General features: G+C 47.3%; 1 protein-coding gene and 1 pseudogene across 5 annotated transcripts in view; both read right to left on the bottom strand.

The window, feature by feature from the left end:
• LOC125538234 (putative helicase MAGATAMA 3) overlaps nucleotides 1-18,176 on the bottom strand; it is a 28,790-nt gene that overhangs the window by 7,987 nt on the left and 2,627 nt on the right. For 2 of the 5 annotated variants that reach the window (XM_048701510.2, XM_048701509.2), the window contains one exon: nucleotides 1,661-1,717. The exons of 1 other annotated variant lie outside the window; for it this stretch is intronic. The gene's annotated coding sequence lies outside the window, so the exon portion shown is untranslated. Of the gene's footprint in view, nucleotides 1-1,660; nucleotides 1,718-6,886; nucleotides 7,024-8,337; nucleotides 10,824-18,176 lie in introns of those variants that run through there. 2 more of the 5 variants (XM_087544177.1, XM_048701511.2) reach the window with 2 other exon arrangements.
• Nucleotides 10,818-18,113, bottom strand: LOC147985639 (uncharacterized; annotated as a pseudogene).

Genomic DNA, 18,176 nt, shown 5'->3' with positions numbered 1-18,176 from the left:
GTCATACTTCTTACCACCAACTGATACATCTCCAACGTATCTACTTTTTCTCATGCTTTTTGTGGCACCCCGGCTCAGAGCAACCGGTTTACCTTGCATTGCTAGCCCAGAGATCAAGTCTTCTGGCAACACACAACAACATGGTACAGAAACAACTGCTTTATTGATGATAGCAGGTACATAAGTCTGATATTACATCGAGATAAGAGGCCAAGCGACACACACGGTGCGGCTGAATAGTATGTACATTATTTAATGAACATGAAGGGGCCTCGAGCACATAAACTACGTGGCAGCGGAATGACGATGAAGTGGAACTCCATAGCACAAGGACACCGACGTGGACACGGCCTAGACGCGGGAAGCTCTCCGATGCGGTACGACTTGCCTGAAATCTGGCATGACACGCCAGGTCAGTACATTGAATGTACTTGCAAGCTCACAAAAAACATAAGCACGATGACAAACAATATCATGACAATTATTCAGGTTAATGCTATGCAAGTAATGCTACTAATACGATGAATCCAACATGTGCATCGAGTCCCTTGGACTCGCTTACCAGACGAGTTACCTCGTAACCAAACGGTGATCATACCCGGATCACAACTGAAGCCAATCACTCATGATCAGCTCATGATCTCACGAATCATCACTAAATCAGTGCCAACAATAAATATTTAGTGTGCAGGATTAATTATAAAAGTTAATCCATGGTGTGACCTACTCCCAAGTTGTGTCCATAACCGAGGACGCAGCTATCGATAGATTGAATACACTCTGCAGAGGTAGAGCACTTTACCCACACCACGGAACTCATAGCCTCGCACTCCCATTCGGGTGGACCAACGGTGCTCCGATGAAACCCTCCCCTTGCCATGACACTCTCCCGGCCACTCTGACCAACTCCCTCTCAGGCTAAGTCCTGGGTGGCCCCGTGCCTACCAAAGGCGTCAACGACCACCGTCGTGGCAAAAACGGTCCCAAACAGGGACAAGGTACCATAAAAACAAACAACCACACAAGGTTATGTCTGCTTACCGGGCCAGGGTACTGCACGCACATAACCTTCCCTTGTTGGAGGCACCGGCGAGAGACATGACAAGGGATCGAATCAAGACCCCCCATAAAGGTAAATGTGGCCGCACTGAGGAAAAACCCGATTCAGTGGCACCATGACTTGATCAACGTTATCTTCAAGTTGGATTATTATCGGGTTTAACTTGAAAATAAAAACTACTATGCCAAGTCATACGATGCCATGAGCATGCACTAAAGGATATGCAAAACATGCAACTCACAAGAACGGATCAACCTTATCAATATAATTTTCTGGCAATAACTCATCATTAAATTTTACTGGTTCTACCTCACTATTTATAATCATGCAATATTTTGATTAACTCATAATTTATATGAAATTCTCATTAAGCAAAAAGAACTATCATTATTTATCATAGCAATATAACTAAGTCAAAATCTATTCTACTAGACCAAACTACTCCATGTAGTAACTTAAACAAACATTTCAAGCATGACAAGGTAACTAGCATTCAACCAAATTTATTTATCAAATTTTAAATGCATAAAAGAACTCATATTCAAGTAAGAAAAATCATAGATATTCAAATGAAACCATCCAAATGCTAGTGTGGCTTGCCTTAGTGCAGAGGAGGGTCACACTCCTCCTGTTTTTCTTCAAGGCAAGTCTCTCCTTCTGAAAATATTTAAGAACCACAAAACAAAAAGTCAAAAACCAATCTGAAAATCATCAGAAATTCTAGAAAGCAAATAAAATTCCACATTTTGGTGTGCTTCTAGAGCTTTCTGAAACAAACACAATGCAAAAAGAATCAACTCATTTGGACTTATAGGCTAGAAATTATCACTGGTCAAAGTTGTGGTCAAATTTTTGAATTAATTTGAATAAAACAGAAGACTGGGGGGTGACATCGGTGGCATAAAGGTAGAATATGCCTCCATTCATACCGCTTCGGGTGCGAGTGGGGAGGCTGACACCGGGCCCCACCGGTCAGGAGAGAGAGGGGGAGAGAAGAAACAGAGCACGGCGGTGCTCCGCCGGAGCTTACGCCGGTGATGAGAGGTTCTTGGGCGAAGCCAGAGGGATAGAAGTGGAGAGGGGGTCATGGCGCACCTGCCCATACCCGTGGCTTGTCGGGGGATGGCCGGGGCTGCTCGCAACCAAGCTCTCAAGCGGCGATGGTGGTCGGGTTTTGCTGGAGAGGAAGAAGGCGACGACGAGGGGCGACTCTAGGGGCTCTGCTGCTTCCAGGTGATGCTAGTGGACCTCCAATGATGTGCCTGAGAGGTTGGTTGAGCTCGAGGGGCTCTGGAGCAGGGTGGCTGGGCTGCGGGGATCGCCGATGATCTCTGGTCGTGGTCGATGGCCAGAGGCCTGCCCGATCGGGCTATGGCTATCCTACGTGGTTGTGGTGGTTGAGAAGTGCGGTGTGTGGCTTCGGAATGGAGGGAGGGGCTCTGTATATAGCCGGAGTAGTAGGGGGTATGTGGCACCGCCAGAGTAGTAGGGGGTATGTGGCGCCGTCGGAGTTCTCTAGAAGCCGGCGGGAGCTGTCCACGCTCGCGGACGAGCACAGGAGGCAGCGAAGAAGAAGACAAGGGCACGAGCACACTGTGGCTTTTCGTCGCGACGAGCCCGTGCTCGCTGTGGCGTCTCCGGCATCGGCGAGCGCCAGGGAGAGGTCAAGGGTGATGAGTCGAAGCTGGTGGCGCAGCGTGGCAGTCGTCGGCGAGCTCTGGCTCGAGCACGCGCCGAACAGAGGCGTTGGCACGACGCAGAGCGCGTCGAACACATGCCAGACCCCGTGTCCACACGCGGTCATCGCCCTGGCATGGTCAGATGCCCATGCTCGACCAAACCTTGTCTGGGCTATAGTCCACGCAGTGTTAGGCTAGGGAGGCTGAGGACTCACTGCCAGGCCGACCAGAAGTGACTCAAGCTTCTTGGCAAGTTTCTGGCCAGAAACTTGGCCGCTACATTTGGAGGGCTTCTAGAAGGCCATTAGGGCTGATCTTCTGGGGTTGGGGTTTACTTAGGAGGGTAATGAGGCTCAAGAAAAATCGGGGCCAAAGGATCAAGGAAAAATACACTTGCTGTACAAAGTGCATTTTTGGGCCAGAAGAGAAATGATTTTCTGTAGCCAAAATATTACAAATAGTCATGCAATATTTTTGCTTGGGGAGGTGTGCCAAGGTTCAAAGAATATTCAGGATTTTTGGAGCAATAAAAATGAGGGTTGCTTTGGAGCACTAGTTTCTGAAATGAGTTTCAGAAGAGAAATTGAATATTTTTCTTTTATGAAAAATATACATTTGACCATTTTGGGATTTTTCAGAGAAATGAGATTGAATGAGAGGTAGATGGGTCACTTGGGTGAAGGTCAAGGGCATGCCCAAGTGATAAGTCCATTTGAATTGATTCCAAAAACTCAAATCCAAGGCAAAGGCAAAATCAAGTCCGGAAAAAGAGAGAAGGCAAAATCCAGCCTGTCACAAACCTCCCCCACTTAGGATGAATCTCGTAATCGAGATTCAGTTGCTCGGGAAAACAGTTCTGGGTAAGCAGTCCTTAGAAATTCATCTCTTTCCCGGGTTGCCTCTTCCTCGGTGTGAAGCTCCCACTGAACCTTGTATAACCTTATCACTTTGTTGCGAGTGACTCTTTCTGTCTCATCCAATATTCTGACCAGGCTTTCCTAATATGTTAAATCCTTAGCCAGTTCTATCTCTGCCATATCAGTCATTTTCTCCGGTGGCGAGATACATCTCCTTAGCTGTGAGACATGAAACACATTGTGTACCTCTAACAGTTCTGGTGGCAATTCCAACTGATAGGCTACTGTTCCGACTCTGGTCATGACTGGAAATGGACCAATATATCTGGGTGCCAATTTTCCTCGGGTCTAAAATCTCTTAACTCCTTTCATAGGGGTGACTTGGAGATACACGTGTTCTCCGGGTTCAAAGATGATCTGACGATGTTTTGCGTCATAATAACTTTTATGTCGTGACTTGGCTAACTGCAGTCTGTCTTAGATCTCCTTGACTTGCTTCTCAGCTTCGATCATTAAATCAGTCCCGAAAATACGACTATCTCCTGTTTGAGACCAGTTTAGTGGAGTGCGGCACTTACGGCCATACATGGCCTCATAGGGTGACATCTTTAAGCTGGTTTGGAAATTGTTGTTGTAAGAAAACTCGGCGTATGGCAGACAGTCTTCCCACTTGGATCCTTGGGCCAATGCACTTGCTCGGAGCATATCCTCGAGTATTTGATTTACTCGCTCAGTCTGTCCATCTGTCTGGGGATGATAAGTTGTGCTGTATTTCAGGGCAGTCCCCAAGGCTTGATGTAGTTGGGACCAAAATGCTGAAGTGAAGAGAGATCCTCTATCTGAGGTGATAGTCTTTGGCACTCCATGCAGATTGACGATTCTGGACACATACAATTGTGCAAGTTGATCGGCACGGTAGGTGGTCTGGATGGGAAGGAAATGGGCTACCTCCGTCAATGTGTCCACTATGACCCATATTGCGTCATTCCCTCGGTGAGTCCTTGGTAAACCCGTGATGAAGTCCATGTAGACATCGTCCCATTTCCATTGCGATACAGGTAAGGGTTGAAGGAGTCCGGTGGGTTTTTGGTGTTCCGCCTTTACCTTGTTGCATATATCACAACAAGCCACAAAGTAAGCGATGTCTTTCTTCATTCCATCCCACCAGAATATCTGACGAAGGTCTTCGTACATTTTGGTGCCACCTGGGTGAATTGAGTATGACGATTCGTGTGCTTCTGCCAATATCTTCTTTCTCAGACTTTCTTGGTTGGGTACGCAAATCCTTCCTCAAAACCTTAGTGTACCTTGTTGATCCTTAGAGGAATCTTGTGTATGTCCTTCTTGCAAATGCTTGGCATATAATTGCAATGATTTGTGTCATATTCTTGAGGGCTGTGAATTTCTGCCTCGAGGGTAGGAGAAATTCCCAATATGCTGGCAAGACTGGCATCCACGATTAGCAAATTTAGCTGAGCGATTTCTTCACAAAGTTCAGGAGGCAAAGAATCCATTGGAGCATTCAGGTTGTCAGGCTTTCGGCTGAGAGCATCAGCCACCACATTAGCTTTACCCGGGTGATAATTTATACTAAGGTCGTAATCCTTAACCAACTCGAGCTATCTTCGCTGCCGAAGGTTTAGATTGGGCTGAGTGAATATATACTTGAGGCTCTTGTGGTCGGTAAATATCTGGCACCTCTTTCCAATAAGATAGTGCCTCCAAATCTTCAAAGCATGCACCACCGCAGCCAATTCCAAATCATGAGTGGGATAATTTCCTTCGTGCGGCCATAGTTGTCGGGATGCATAGGCCACAACCTTGCCATCTTGCATAAGTACACATCCAAGGCCTTTTCTGTAGCCGTCGCAATAGACATCAAAACTGCGGTAGATGTGGGGAAGAGTCAATACTGGTGCTGACGACAGTCTGATTTTTAACTCATTGAAATTCCGTTCGCGGTCCTCGGTCCATTCAAACTTCTTACCCTTCTTTAGGAGTTCTGTCATTGTCTTGGCAATCTTAGAGAATCCTTCAATAAAGCGGCGATAATACCCGGCTAGTCCAAGGAAACTTCGGATTTCTGAGACTGTCGTGGGTGCGGACCAATCAAGCACATCTTTCACCTTACTTGGATCCACGACTATTCCTTCTACTGAGAGAACATGCCCTAAAAATCCCACTTGCTTGAGCCAAAATTCACATTTGTTGAACTTCGCGTAGAGTTGATGGTCGCGGAGTCTTTGCAAAAACTGCTCGGAGATGATCCTTGTGTTCGTCTTTGCTTTTTGAATAAATGAGGATGTCATCGATGAACACCACCACAAATTTGTCCAAGAAGTCCACAAACACCTTATTCATCATATGCATGAAGAAGGCAGGGGCGTTGGTGAGACCGAATGACATAACGGTATACTCATAAAGGCCGTATCGAATAGTGAACGCGTTCTTGGGAATATCTTCCTTCTTGATTTTGAGTTGATGATATCCGGTCCTCAAATCAATATTGGAGAATACTTTGGCCCCACTGAGTTGATCAAACAAATCAACAATCCTTGGTAATGGATACTTGTTTTTGATGGTGATGTCATTCAACTGTCGGTAGTCCACACACATCCGAAGACTGCCGTCCTTTTTATCCACGAATATTGCGGGTGATCCCCATGGTGAAGAGCTTGGGCGGATGTATCCTTTCTGTAGCATCTCATCCAGCTGTTTCTTTAATTCCACCAATTATGATGAAGGCATCTGATAATATTTCTTGCGTATCAGTGTGGTTCCAGGCACCAAGTCAATTGCAAACTCCAATTCTCTGTCTGGCGGCATTCCTGGCAATTCCTCAGGAAATACATCTGGATACTCACTGACCACTAGAATCAATTCCATTTCTTCCTCCACAGCTGTGAAAACCATATCCTTCTTGGGTATACTTCTGCGGGCATAAAAACTTGCGGTGCGACCCTCCTGACTTGCCATGGTAACTTCTCTGGTCGTATAGTTGATGCATACTTGGTATTGGGTTAACCAGTTCATTCCCAGAATAATATCCAATTTGTCAGATTTGATGATGATCAGAGACGTTGGAAACTTGACTCCCTTGATATCAATTTCCAAATTACGGCAAACCAGGTTGCTTCTAAGCAAGGATCCCGGGGATTGTACCAACATATGTTTTCCCAAAATCGAGCAAGGAAATTTGTTTTGGGCAGCAAAACTCCATGAAATAAAAGAGTGGGAAGCCCCAGAGTCAAATAAAATTACGGCAGGTATGTTATTAACAGGAAACATACCAATGATGACTTCCGGGTCCTCTTGGGCTTCATCGGCGGAGATATGATGGATTTGCCCTTGGATGGCACTCGAGACGGAATATTGGCTCCAGGTAGTTGACTTGCGGACGGAATGGAGCTGTTGGCTTGCTGTTCTTGGGACACTGTCTTGCGTAATGTCCGATTTGTCCAAAGTTGAAACATGAATTGTTGCGCTGACATTCTTCCCATACTGGACTATGACTTGAGTGGTGGTCTTGTTGACATTTTGCTGCCAGTTGGGTTGGTAGTCAATCTGAGTCTGTTGCCAAGTACGAGCCTTCTGCACGGTTTGCATATCCTTCTTAGGCTCGAATTTGTGCTTGTGGCCATTATTAGCTGGCCTATTGTCGTGCATGAGCTTGTGTTCCCTTTTTGCGATGAGGGCCTTGTTCACCAGAGTTTGAAAGTCCGGAAAATCAAACATACTGAGAGTGCACTTGAGATGTTGATTCAGTCCTCCAAGAAATCTGTCGATCTTCCGTTCTTCAGTGGCCACATCATAGAGAGAATAGCGGACCAAATGGTTGAACTTATTCAGATACTCGCTTACTGACATGCTTCCTTGAGTGAGAGCAAGGAATTCACGCTGCTTGATTTTCATAATTCCGACGGGAATATGATACTTGCGGAAATGATCCTTGAATTTAGTCCAAGTAATTTCCTCGTCCGTGGGCCACCTGAATTTAGCATTATCCCACCATATCGCGGCAGTTCCTTTGAGATAATGTGTTGCGAAAGGGACCTTGTCTCCATCTTCAGTGCGAGCAATTTCCAGTTTCTTCTCAATAGTCCTTAACCAATCATCAGCGTCCAATGGATCAATAACTTGACTGAAACTGGGAGGCTTGGTTCACTGAAAATCTGATAGCTTGGAGTAATTACCATTCTGATTTCCATTCTGCCCAACCATAACTTGCAAACTTTTCAATAGTTCCAGCAGATCGTTGTTCCTCCTTTCTTCAAACATTCGCATGATTTGCTCAGTGGAAGGCGGATGTAGCTGTGGAGGCAGAGGTGGTTGGTACGGCTCGGGGGAATGTCCTGCCTGTCTCGCAGAGCGACGAACAGGGACATCTGAGGGAGTCCTGGATTAGGGGGTCCTCGGACAGCCGGACAATATACTTTGGCCGGACTGTTAGACTATGAAGATACAAGATTGAAGACTTCGTCCCGTGTCCAGGTGGGACTCTCCTTTGCGTGGAAGGCAAGCTTGGCAATTCGGATATGTAGATCTCCTCCCTTATAACCGACTCTGTGTAACCCTAGCCCCCTTCGGTGTCTATATAAACCAGAGGGTTTAGTCTGTAGGACAAAAAAACAATCAGAATCATATGCTAGCTTCTAGGGTTTAGCCTCTACGATCTCGTGGTAGATAAACTCTTGTAATACTCATATCATCAAGATCAATCAAGCAGGACGTAGGGTATTACCTCCATCGAGAGGGCCCGAACCTGGGTAAACATTGTGTCCCCTGCCTCATGTTACCATTCGCCTTAGACGCACAGTTCGGGACCCTACGCGAGATCCGCTGGTTTTGACACCGACATTGGTGCTTTCATTGAGAGTCCCACTGTGTCGTCGCCATAAGGCTTGATGGCTTCTTCGATCATCGACAACAATGCGATCTAGGGTGAGGTTTTTCTCCCCGGATAGATCTTCGTATTCGGTGTCTTTGTACTGCGGGCCAACTCGCTTGGCCATCTGGAGCAGATCGAGAGCTACGCCCCTGGCCATCAGGTCAAGTTTGGAAGCTTAAACTACACTACCGAGATACGCAGAGACTTGATCTTCAACGGATTCGAGCCCATGTTAGGTGTGCCGCACAGTCTCTACAAGCATGACTTAGCTCTGCCGTCGAACGGTGTTCGGGAGATCACGCCTATGGCTACTCCGGCCTTCGATCCGGAGAAGATCGTGCCGTCCGAGGACGTGTGGATAGACCCCGCCACAAAGGCTGCACACTCAGTGGCGATAGAGCCAAACACTGACTTCACCCCCTATGAGACCTATGTTGCCGGACCCTTGGATTCATCCCTGGCCACAGGCTCTAAACCGCCCGCGTCTGTGCCTATCGAATTTGATTGGGCACCGATCATGGAGTTCACCTCCGCGGATATCTTTCAGCACTCGCCCTTGGGCGACTTGCTAAACTCATTGAAATCTCTCTCCTTGATAGGAGACCCTTGGCCGAACTATGTCGGCTTGAGTGGGAAGCGGACGACGAAGAAATTCATCCCCCACCCACCACCCACTTAATAGCCACTATCGACGCCTTAACCGACATGCTTGATTTCGGCTCCGAAGACATCGAAGGTATGGACGACGATGTAGGAGAAGAACAGGAACCACCGCCCACAGGGCACTGGACTGCCACCTCATCATATGATATATACATGGTGGACACCCCCAAAGAAAGCGATGGCAATAAGGCAACAGAGGATAATCCCCCCGAGAAGCAATTTAAGCACCGGCGTCAACGGTGCTGCTCTAAGCCCCGCCATAGCAAAAACGGCGATACCGGCACAAGAAACAGTAACGTTGCGGATAGCGTCGAAGACGAAGACAATCCCCTCTAGCCGGGACTCGAGCGGGAGGATGGGCAAGCCAGCCCTAAGGAACAGGCAGCAGACAGAGAATCAGAGGATGACAATTACATGCCTCTCTCCAAAGGCGAGGTGAGCCCCGGCGACGACGAATTTATTGTGCCCGAGGATCCTGCCGAACAGGAGCGCTTCAAGCACCAGCTTATAGCCACAACAAAAAACCTGAAGAAAAATAAATAGCAGTTTCAAGTTGACCAAGATCTGCTAGCGGATAGATGGACTGAGATCCTGACGGCCAAGGAATACGACCTCGAGCGCCCAACCAAAAGGTACCCAAAACGCAGGCCGCTACCCCAACTTAAGGAGGAAGCATTAAAGCCTACGCTCCCAGCGTATGATGCGGCTGACCGACCACCTCATGGCTGAGACAAAGAGGCATATCAGGCCGAAGTCCAGCCCGCACCCCGTCGCCAGTTACACAAAAATTCCAAGGCCCGGGGTAACACGCGGGACCTACGAGATGTATTGGAAAACAAGGGAGGACATGCAAGATCGATCTACGGATCACGGGGGCGCGCCCCAACGCATGACGACAACCATCACGTCGGATATACTAAAAGCAAATCCGGACGGGCCGAACACAGCAGACAAGACTCGTATGAACAACATCGTGATATAGCCCGGCACAAAGGCGCCGCACACCCCCTATGCTTCAATGATGAAGTAATGGACCATGAATTCCCATAAGGGTTTAAACCCATGAATATTGAATCATATGACGGCACTACAGACCCCGCGGTATGGATAGAGGATTTCTTCCTCCACATTCACATGGCCCGCGGGGATGATCTACACTCCATCAAGTATCTCCCACTAAAACTCAAAGGGCCGGCTCGGCATTGGCTGAATAGCTTGCCAGAAAACTCCATTGGAAGTTGGGAGAACCTGGCAGACGCATTCCTGGACAACTTCCAGGGCACTTATGTGCAACCACTGGATGCTGACGACTTAAGTCACATAACACAACAGCCCGGAGAGTTAGCCAGGAAATTCTGGACTCGGTTCCTAACTAAAAATAACCAAATTGTCGACTATCCGAATGCCGAAGCCCTAGCGGTCTTTAAACATAACATCCGTGATGAGTGGCTCACCCAACATCTCGGCCAAGAAAAGCCAAAATCCATGGCAGCCCTCACGACACTCATGACCCGCTTTTGCACGGGCGAAGATAGTTGGTTGGCACGTAGAAACAACACAGCAAGCAACCCTGGCACATCAGAAGCCGGAGATAGCAACGGCAAACCCCGATGCAAAAAACACAAGCGCCGCAAAAAGGGTGAAAACGTCGAAGATACGATAGTCAATGCCGGATTTAGGGGCTCTAAGTCTAGCCAGCGGAATGGGCCACTCAAAAATGACAATCCGGGTCCGTCCAGCCTGGACCGCATACTGGACCGCCCATGCCAAATTCATGGCACCCTAGAAACACCAGCCAATCATACTAATAGAGAATGCTGGGTCTTCAAACAAGCCGGCAGGTCAGGTGCCAAAAACAAAGATAAGGGGTCTCAAAGCGACGATGGAGACGAGGAGCCCAGCTCGTCGAGTACAGGAGGGCAGAAGAAACCTCCCCCGCAAATCCAAACAGTGAACGTGGTAAACGGCACCTACACTCCCAACCCGGACCGAATGCACACCTTCAGGGATGTCGACTTAATGGAACCAGTTGTCCCACAATATAAACTGGGGCCGATCTCCTTCAACCACACGGATCGTCCGGTTAACACCACTCAAGGCAATCTAGCCGCACTAGTCCTCGACCCAATAATTGACGGGTTCCATGTCACACGAGTCCTTATGGATGGAGGTAGCAGTCTAAACCTGCTTTACCAGGACACACTGCGCAAGGTGGGCATCGATCATTCGGTGATCAAGCCCACTACAACCACCCTCAGAGGTATTATACCAGGTGTGGAGGCTAGCTGTGCAGGCTCCATCGCCCTGGAAGTAGTCTTCAGATCACTAGACAATTACCGTGCCGAAGAGTTAATCTTCGATATCGTCCCCTTTTGCAGTGATTATCAGGCACTGCTCGGGTGAACCGCGTTCGCTCGATTCAACGCAGTGCCACATTATGTCTACCGTAAGCTCAAGATGCCCGGTCCGCGCGGCGTCATCACGGTTAATGGCAAGGCCGAACTTTCCCTTGGCACCGAGGAGTATACCGCTGCCTTAACTGCAGAAGCTACAAGTGGCACCTTCCAACCGAACCTCGAGTCAACGGCCCGATTCTCGGACACCGCCTAAGGACTTCGAACTACTTCGCGACAGGATAGCCCGGCTCGTCCACAGCTCAATTAAACACTCCAGCGAGGGCCAGGACAGGCCACATACCGCGGCTCAACCGCTCTGCAGTGCACAAGCATTTCTTACATTTTGTTTGTAGGTTCAACTTTGCGCAGACTAGGACTGGCGATATGGAAGCAGCTCGAACGCATAAGGGAATCCTTATAGATTCCCCGCGATGACCATTCGACTATACTCCGGATCCGCACACAGCTTCTTCCCCCCTGGTCTAAGCAGGTTCCACAGTCATATTTCTTTTCCATCACATTACATGTACTCACATGCATCGACGTACTACTCAAATACAACATGTGGATTTATACAATACTTATCTACTATTATTTCTTGTTGAAATTCTTTTGTCAAGTGGCATCCGCACACCGCGACAAATAAGCGAGGGGCTTTGTTTTACCCATAATACGGCAATCAAGTCCGAACACCTTCATGGAAGTTTGGCACCCCGAACTTATAGCATTATATGCATCAGCTCCGAATCATGTCTTGGGTCAATAGTTGGGTTTGCCCGGCTCCCATGTTTTGGTACCTTACGTTCCGCTATATCGGCTAAGGTAGCACTGGGAGAACTACTGCGATTGTGTCCCGGTTCTTCCGGACAAGCACCTCAGTAGAGAAAGCCGAACACTGACTGTCATGATTCGGCGAGAGCTGGTCAGCTGTTCGAGAGGTTGTAAAATCTTTAAGGATTTTTTCTGCATAATGCCATAACCAATGCAGTGTGCGATGGATCGGCTTTCTTCCGATCAGGTGCTTATATAGCCCCTCGGGCGGTCTTCCGAACACCAGGGGCTGCGCCTACCTTAATTTTCTAAAGCTCCTATGGCTAAGTGAGAGCGATAAAGCCCTATAATCCGATTGCCTGGTTCATTGTGCTGAACACCTCCTTCGTGTTGGGGATCGTAGCAGAAATTTAAAATTTTCTATGCACCATCAAGATCAATCTATGGAGTAATCTAGCAACGAGGGGAAGGGGAGTGCATCTACATACCCATGTAGATCGCTAAGCGGAAGCGTTACTAGAACACGGATGAGGTAGTCGTACTCGTAGCGATTTAGATCGTGGTCGATTCCGATCTAAGCGCTGAACAACGGCACCTCCGCGTTCACCACACGTGCAGCCCGGTGACGTATCCCATGCCTTGATCCAGCAAGGAGAGAGGGAGAGGTTGGGGAAGACTCCGTCCAGCAGCAGCACGACGGCGTGGTGGTGGTGGAGGAGCGCGGTACTCCAGCAGGGCTTCGGCAGGGCTTCGGCAAGCACTATGAGAGACGAGGAGGGAGAGAGGTAGGGCTGCGCCTTGGGAGAGAGAGACTCGTGTGTTGTGCAGCCCCAAAACCTCCATTATATATAGGGGCAAGGGCAAGGGGAGGCGCCCTAGGGTTTCCCCTAGGGGGGCAGCGGCCAGGGCAGATGGGATCTCCCCCTTGGGTGACTTGGCCCCCAAGCCAGGAGGTGGGAACCCTAGATGGGGCGCCCCAAACCCCTTGGTCACGTGGGAATAGGTGAGGGGGCGCACAGCCCCTTAGTGGGCTGGTTTGCCCCCTTCTGTTGGCCCATGAAGCCCCCCAACACTTGCCGGGGCTCCCGAACCACCTTTCGGTCATGTTGTTCATCACCCGGTACCTCCGGAACACTTCCGGACTCCAAAACCCTTCGTCCAATATATCAATCCTCACCTCTGGACCATTCCGGAACTCCTCGTGACGTCCGGGATCTCATCCGGGACTCTGAACAACATTCGGTAACCGCGTACATACTTTCCCTATAACCCTAGCGTCATCGAACCTTAAGTGTGTAGACCCTACGGGCTCGGGAATAATGCAGACATGACCGAGACATCTCTCTGGTCAATAACCAACAGCGGGATCTGGATACCCATGTTGGCTCCGACATGTTCCACGATGATCTCATCGGATGAACCACGATGTCAAGGATTCAGTCAATGCCGTATACAATTCCCTTTGTCTACCGGTATAGTACTTGCCCGAGATTCGATCGTCGGTATCCGGATACCTTGTTCAATCTCGTTACCGGCAAGTCTCTTTACTCATTCCGTAACACATCATCCCGTGATCAACTCCTTGGTCACATTGTGCACATTATGATGATGTCCTACCGAGTGGGCCTAGAGATACCTCTCCGTTTACACAGAGTGACAAATCCCAGTCTCGATTCGTGCCAACCCAACAGACACTTTCGGAGATACCCGTAGTGCACCTTTATAGCCACCCAGTTACGTTTTGGCGTTTGGTACACCCAAAGCATTCCTACGGTATCTGGGAGTTGCACAATCTCATGGTCTAAGGAAATGATACTTGACATTAGAAAAGCTTTAGCAGACGAACTATACGATCTTGTGCTAGGCTTAGGATTGGGTCTTGTCCATCACATCATTGTCCTAATGATGTGATCCCGTTATCAATGACATCCAATGTCCATGGTCAGGAAACCATGACCATATATTGATCAATGAGCTAGTCAACTAGAGGCTTACTAGGGACATGTTGTGGTCTATGTATTCACACATGTATTACGGTTTTCGGTTAATACAATTATAGCATGAACAATAGACAATTATCATGAACAAGGAAATGCAATAATAACCATTTTATTATTGCCTCTAGGGCATATTTCCAACAGTCTCCCACTTGCACTAGAGTCAATAATCTAGTTCACATCACTATGTGATTGCAATGAATCCAACACCCATGGGGTTTGTTCATATCTTGCTTGTGAGAGAGGTTTATTAGTCAATGAGTCTGAACCTTTCAGATCCATGTGTGCTTTACAAATCTCTATGTCATCTTGTAGATGCAGCTACCACACGCTACTTGGAGCTATTCCAAATAACTGTTCTACTATACGAATCCGGTTTACTACTCAGAGTCATTCGGATTAGTGTCAAAGTTTGCATCGACGTAACCCTTTACGACAAACTCTTTTACCTCCTCCATAATCGAGAAAATTCCTTAGTCCACTAGTTACTAAGTATAAGTTCGACCGCTGTCGTGTGATCCATTCCTGGATCACTCTTGTACCCCTTGACTGACTCATGGCAAGGCACACTTCAGGTGCGGTACACAGCATAGCATACTGTAGAGCCTACGTCTAAAGCATAGGGGACGACCTTCGTCCTTTCTCTCTCTTCTGCCGTGGTCAGGTCTTGAGTCTTACTCAACATTCACACCTTGTAACACAGCTAAGAACTCCTTCTTTGCTGATCTATTTTGAACTCCTTCAAAATCTTGTCACGGTATGTATTCATTCGAAAGTACTATTAAGCGTTTTTGATCTATCCTTATAGATCTTGATGCTCAATGTTCAAGTAGCTTAATCCAGATTTTCCATTGAAAAACACTTTTCAAATAACCCTGCATGCTTTCTAGATATTCTACATCATTTCTGATCAACAATATGTTAACAACATATACTCATCAAAAATTCTATAGTGCTCCCACTCACTTCTTTGGAAATACAAGTTTCTCATAAACTTTGTATGAACCCCAAATCTTTGATCATCTCATCAAAGCGTACATTCCAACTCCGAGATGCTTACTCTAGTCCTTAGAAGGATTGCTGGAGCTTTGCATACTTGTCAGCATCTTTCAGGGTTGACAAAACCTTCTGGTTGTATCACAAACAACCTTTCCTCAAGAAAAATGTCGAGGAAACAATGTTTTTTACATCCTATCTACAAGATTTCATAAATAATGCAGTAATTGCGAACATAATTCCAACAAACTCTTAGCATCGCTACGAGTGAGAAAGTCTCATCGTAGTCAACTCCTTGAACTTGTCGGGAAACATCTTAACGACAAGTCGAGCTTTCTTAATGGTGACACTTACCATCATTGTATGTCTTCCTTTTAAAATCCATCTGCACCCAACAGCCTTACGACCATCAAGTGGTTCTTTCAAAGTCTATACTTTCTTTTATACATGGATCCTCTCTCAGATTTTATGGCCTCGAGCCATTCTTCGGAATCTAGGCCCACTATCACTTCTCCATAGCTCGTAGGTTCATTTTTGTCTAGCAACATGACTTCCAAGACAGGATTACGTACCACTCTGAAGTAGTATGCATCCTTGTCGACCTATTAGGTTTGGTAGTGACTTGATCCGAAGTTTCATGATCACTATCATAAGCTTCCACTTCAATTGGTGTAGGTGCCATAGGAACAACTTCCCATGCCCTGCTACACACTAGTTGAAGTGACGGTTCAATAACCTCATCAAGTCTCCACCATCCTCCCACTCAATTCTTTCGAGAGAAACTTTTCCTCGAGAAAGGACCCGTTTCTAGAAACAATCACTTTTGCTTTCGGATCTGAAATAGGAGGTATACCCAACTATTTTTGGGTATTCTATGAAGATGCATTTATCCGGTTTGGGTTCGAGCCTATCAGCCTGAAACTTTTTCACATAAGCATCGCAGTCCCAAACTTGACAGCTTAGGTTTCTCTAAACCATAGTTCATACGGTGTCGTCTCAACGGCATTGTGTGGTGCCCTATTTAAAGTGAGTGCGGTTGTCTCTAATGCCTAACCCATAAACGATAGTGGTAATTTGATAAGAGACATCATGGTATGCACCATATCCAATAGGGTGCAGTTGTGATGTTTGGACACACCATCACACTATGGTGGTCCAGGCGGTATTAGTTGTGAAACAATTTCCACAATGTCTTAATTGTGTGCCAAACTCGTAACTCAGATATTCATCTCTATGATCATATCATAGACATTTTATCATCTTGTCACGACGATCTTCAACTTCACTCTGAAATTACTTAAACCTTTCAATAATTCAGACTTGTGTTTCATCAAGTAAATATACTCAGCATCTACTCAAATCATCTGTGAAGTAAGAACATAACGATACCCACTGCGTGCCTCAGCACTCATTGGACCGCACACATCAAAATGTATTACTTCCAACAAGTTGCTTTCTTGTTCCATCTTACTGAAAACAAGGCCTTTCAGTCATCTTGCCCATGTGGTATGATTTGCATGTCTCAAGTGATTCAAAATCAAGTGAGTCCAAACGATCCATCTGCATGGAGTTTCTTCATGCATATCTACCAATAGACATGGTTCGCATGTCTCAATCTTTTCAAAAACGAGTGATTCCAAAGATCCATCAACATGGAGCTTCTTCATGCGTTTTATACCGATATGACTTACGTGGCAGTGCCACGAGTTGGTGGTACTATCATTACTATCTTATATCTTTTGGCATGAACATGTGTATCACTACGATCAAGATTCAATAAACCATTCATTTTAGGTGCAAGACCATTGAAGGTATTATTCAAATAAACAGAGTAACCATTATTCTCCTTAAATGAATAACCGTGTGGCGATAAACATAATCCAATCATGTCTATGCTCAACGCAAACACCAAATAACAATTATTTCGGTTTAACACCAATCCCGATGGTAGAGGGAGCGTGCGATGTTTGATCACATCAACCTTGGAAACACTTCCAACACATATCGTCATCTCACCTTTAGCTAGTCTCCGCAACCTTTTATTTCGAGTTACTAACGCTTAGCAACCAAACCGGTATTTATTACCCTGGTGCTACTAGGAGTACTAGTAAAGTACTCCCTCCATCCGGGAAAAGTTGTCCAAAGCTTAGTGTACTGCGAATTTTGCAAAAATGCCCTCGTAGCTTAAAATTTGTTACAAACAGGTCGCCTTTTCCTTCCTTCTTCCTCTGTCCGTCGCCCACGTGCGTCCCCTGGGCAAGTCGCCGCCGGGGACCTACGCCGGCGCTGGCCAGGGCTTGCTCCTCTGCCGCCCAGGACCTGCGACGCCTAATTTCTTGCTCCGTCGCCGCCCAGGACGTGCTCCTCCGACGCCCAGGTCCTGCGTCGCCCAATTACTTGCTCCGCCGCCGCTAAGTACGTGGTCCTCCACCGCCTAGCACCTGCACCACCCAATTGCTTGCTCCGCCGCCATGCTGGACGTGTTCCTCCTCCACCCAGGACCTGGGCCGCCATCGCCAGGCCTGCACGGCCGATATCCCCTCCGCCACCCAGGATCTGTGCCGCCACCGGCCAGGACCTCAAGCTCCCTCAAGCTCGTCCTGGACCTCAAGCTTGAGCTCTTTCCCCTTCTCCTCTGGAAGTTGCTAATGGTCCCCTGCTCGTGTAGCCGCCCGGAGGTCACCTGCTGGTGTGTTGTCGCCGGAGGTCCCCTGCTCGTGGTGCTATCGGTGAGAAGAAATACAAGGCTCCTTGCTTTTTCATCTCCAGTGCCGGACCTTTCTTGCTTTGTAATTTGAAAAACAATTTATCATGTCCTCTGAAGAAATGTTACAAAAAAAGAAGTTCAGTTAACTGTTACCGCTGCTAT

This window comes from Triticum urartu, chromosome 2A, assembly GCF_056163025.1.
Source record: "Triticum urartu cultivar PI428250 chromosome 2A, HENAU_Tu73, whole genome shotgun sequence".
Lineage (NCBI taxonomy): Eukaryota > Viridiplantae > Streptophyta > Magnoliopsida > Poales > Poaceae > Triticum > Triticum urartu.
This window is presented reverse-complemented; position numbering and strand designations above follow the sequence as displayed.